Consider the following 4,356-nt stretch of genomic DNA (forward strand, 5'->3'; position numbering starts at 1 on the left):
CTGTTCTGGGTTATGGAACAGGTTCTAATTTTTAAGCTTCTAATTCATGATCCTAACCAGCACCTCACTTTGCCAGGACCTTTGCAACATAAATTCTCCCAAACTAACTTTTGTGGTGAAAAAAAAAAAAAAAAAAATCTCACCAGCAACCCCCTCCCAACAAACTTATAAAAGCCAGGTATTTCCCTTTGCTTGTGAAATTTCTCTAAAGGCTCTATGTTCTGGGCACTGCCCGCCATCCCTCTCACGGCAGCTTTATTTTTATTTTTATTTCTCTTAACTCTAAGCTGTCCCTCTACTGGAGTATTTCCCTGGGCTGTGAAGAGAAGCTTCTCTTTTCCTCTGAGGCTCTATTGCAGTTTTAAGCTCTGCAGTTTCTTCCCAGTGCTTTCCCACCTCCAGGACCAATCACGGCTCCTTCCAAGGGTACTTCTGAGTCAGTTCCCATCCACACAACTGCCTGTCAGATCTGTCTTCATTCTTCCATATAGCTTCGAGTCTCTTCTTCTTCTTCTTCTTCTTCTTCTTCTTCTTCTTCTTCTTCTTCTTCTTCTTCTTCTTCTTCTTCTTCTTCAAATTTTGAGCTTAAAGCAGCAGGAAGACTGTGTTACTTGCAAAGGATGGACAAGCTTCTTTACCTTTCCTTGTATTCTAATACCAACACTTAACCCTGTTTAGTGATAAAGAGGACTCTGTTTCCCTCTTAGGGTTGTTCCCTAAGTGTTGGGGATCTAGGAAAATTTCAGAAGATGCTTGTGTTATAAGAATGCTTAAGAGTCTGCCCCACTGTATTTGGTATTAGGAAGGAAGTTTATTGTGGAAAGGGAGAGGGGAGATAGAGAAAGGGGTGCACCTCAGAGAGAGGGACAGAGAGAGGGAGAGAAACTGGGGGAGAGAGGAAGGGAGAGAGAGAGAGCACGGAGGGTTATATCCCACACACCTGGTGCAGGTGATAACAGAGGACACAGGTGTGACACAGGACACAGGCAGGACCCTAAAGGCCCCTGAGGGCAGGCTAGTTCAATTGCCTGCACACCAACATAACAGCTTGCCCCTCAACATGACCCCAGAACTCAGAGTATTCCCGCCGTCACTATGTTCTCTTCGAATTTTAAACCTATGTTTCATGCTTGTAAGAAAAACGTCTTTGAATAAATCATGTAATTAAATTGCCATAGGCTTTCCAGCACTTATTTCCTGGAGATTTCACGATTGTGTATTTTCTTATTATAAAATTAATTCTGTAAAGAGAAAAACTTTTTTTTAATACTACAGCTCTCTTTTTTGCCCTCACTTTCTGTTATTTCTCTTCCTCTCTTACTCTATGAACTTGAATGCATATGATAATATTGCTCAACGCGGTAATAAACTAGCATTTTTCCACCTCCTAAAAATCTAAGTCAGCAGGAAGTCATGAATAGAAAATTTAAGGAGTCTCAGCGCTGTCTAAGTAAAACTCAGGACACTTTTCCTTAACTTTGCAACGTCTTGGTTGGCTTTTGACTAGATGTGCTACTCAAATCACATGAGTAATGATGCTGTGAGAAACTAATGGTTGCCAGGACCAGTAAATACAGACTCCCAGGTCAACAACTTTATTGCTAATGTAATGCAACAATGTTGTCATGGCATAAAATAATAGAATTCTGTTTTGTTTTTAATTTAAAATGTAGTAGCACAGTGTAAAAGTACATATGCTTAGTGTAGTTTGAAAGGAAGTATTTCTTGGGTAGGTGGAGGGATAAGCAGGGGTTAAAACTTAGGTGGGGTGGTGAGGAAGATGATTAGGAGGACTTTCTGGCAATTTTTGAAATGTCTTACTGTATCCCCAAAGCATTCTACTGGGGTATATAGAGGGCCGAAGCAATAGAGGCACAAACAGTGGGGTGTTATCAATCCTACACATATTGCTTCAGGATCATAGTGCTTTGGTATCCCAGACTGCTATGCAAATACTCTCAACTTTGTTTGTTCGTTTGCTTCTTTTTTTGAGCAGGGTTTCTCTGTGTAGCCTTGTCTGTCCTGGAACTCTCACTATAGACCTTGTAGGTTTCAAACTCAGAGATCCTCCTGCATCTGCCTCTTGAGTACCAGGATTAAAGGCATGTGCCGCCACTTCCAGCAATATCCTATCAGCTTTCGAGTATGTAAAAACAATGAAAGGGTGGGAAGCACCTATTCATATCAAAACAATCAGCATTGCTTTGCAAAGATTTTGATAATTCTTGTATTTGAAGAGAGAAAACAAAGGGTTCCTTACTACTTTAAACAGCCATACAATTTTAAGATGTTCTTTACATTTATGAAGGAAAACAAAACTAGATTGTTGTCAAAATTATCTAGTAGAGAGATGACTATATGATACCTTTTAGTATCAAAAATCCTGGGCTTACTCTGTTTCAGAGGCTGTGATTGTCATGACAGCTAGATGATAAACCTAAAACAAAACAAAAACAAGCAAAAAACCCAAAACAACAACAAAAACCCTAACCCCACTTTAGAAAATTCTTGAAAAACACAACTAATCATTCTCACAAATCAGAGAGGAAATGGTTCATTTCTAGTTACAAATAATTTCTTTTACCTGTGAACAATAACCTGTAGCCTTCTTTTTCTTTTCTAGATTTCTGTTTTACTACATTTTACATGAACTTTAGTTTAACCTTAAACATAAATTGGGGAGAAAAATATGTCTAGGGTGGAGTCTGCAACAAGAAAAGCAAAATTCTAAATCAGGGCTAAATCCAGATTCCATGGTTTAGGACAGGATGTGGTACAAACAGGAAAACTGAGGAGATGGCCCAGAGGCCAGATTTTGGGCTCAAGGACCAAAATTTTAGAACAGGAAACAACCTTAGAAGGTCCAAATGAACAACTAGTGGCTCAGAGATGATGGATTTCAGTTCAGGAATAGAGTAAAATTGTGTGTTTTACTAATACCCGTCACCAAGCCAATTCTTCTGTATTTCAATTTAGATAAATCTGCCCAGTGTGTGATTGCTGCAGAGATGGGGTTTTCAGAAGACATCTGGAAACAACAGTGTTCCAATTTGGCACCAGATGGCTGGCCACTCCCAAACATTTTCTCTTGTTGCATGTGGGCGCTGCCTTATCCGCTGCCACCATCCATCATCTTTTCTTTATTTCTTGCCCTGCCTTTTTCATCTGTGACTACATCTCTACTTGCATTTTAATTAAAACAGTTATTTTTTTTTTAATTTTTGAGACAGGGCCCTTCTTTGTAGTCCCAAAGACTACAAATCTCTACTGTTCTAGAGATTTCTCTGCCTCTGCCCCCAACCCTAGTGTTGGGATTAAAGGTGTGTGCCGCCGTGCCCCATTACATTTTTAAATATACAGACTGCTTTTCTATAAAAGGATAAAAAAATGAATTACAGCAATATTTGGGTCTTCATCAACGTGTCTTATTAAATATTTTTTAAACAACAAAGGTCTGAAAGCAATCCAAAAGTAGAAAGCAAAGCGAAGCAAAACAAACAAACAAACAAACAAAACTCAAATTAACATATGTTTGGTTTTTGTGTGTGTGTGTGTGTAAGCTAGAAGAAATTAACAGTTGCAAACATGTACAGCGTGGGTCTGTGCTAGAAATCATCAGGATTAGTCTGCAAAGACACTGGCCACTGGTAGTGTTAATAATGTGGCAGCAAGAGGGCTGCGGGGGTTTTAGTGAGGATGGCCTCCTAGGCGCCTGTATTTGAACACTTGATCCCTGGCAGATAGAACTGCTAGGGAAGAGTTAGGAGGCGTGGCCTTGCTGGAGGCGGTGCGTCTCAGGAGGCAGGTTCGACATTTCAAAGGCCTTCTGCTATTCCCATTTATGCCTGCTGGCCACAGATCAAGTTGTGAGCTCAGCCTTTCTTCAGCAATGCCTGGGCTTTGCTGTCATAGACTCTAACCCTCTGAAACCATAAGCCAAATTAAACCCTTCCTTTTGCAAGTTGCCTTGGCCATGATGTTCTGCTATAGCAGTAGAAAAGCAACTAAGACAGGAGTGCATCATGGGTCTCTAGAGCCCTTTCGTCCAGTCCTTGCCAGTGATTCATGATAGCAGCTAGAAGACATTTGCCTTGCTTTAATTATTTTTCTTTATTCTGTATTGTTTTATCTTCTTGGTGTTTTGAGTTCTTGCCATAAAAGTAGTTTAAAGACAATGGGTTGGCAAAACACGCTTGTCTCTTTCCCAGGACCACACTGAAATGATGACAAAGAAAGATAACAACATAGTGGAGAAATAGGGCAAAGTGGCTAGAATTTTTCAGTGGCTGTTCAGCGATGGGAAAGCATGGAACAGTAACAGAATTAAAGGACAGAGGTAATTGTTTAGCAGGTGAG

This window comes from Psammomys obesus, unplaced genomic scaffold (assembly GCF_907164565.1).
Source record: "Psammomys obesus unplaced genomic scaffold, mPsaObe1.curated_primary_1811, whole genome shotgun sequence".
Taxonomy (NCBI): Eukaryota; Metazoa; Chordata; class Mammalia; order Rodentia; family Muridae; genus Psammomys; species Psammomys obesus.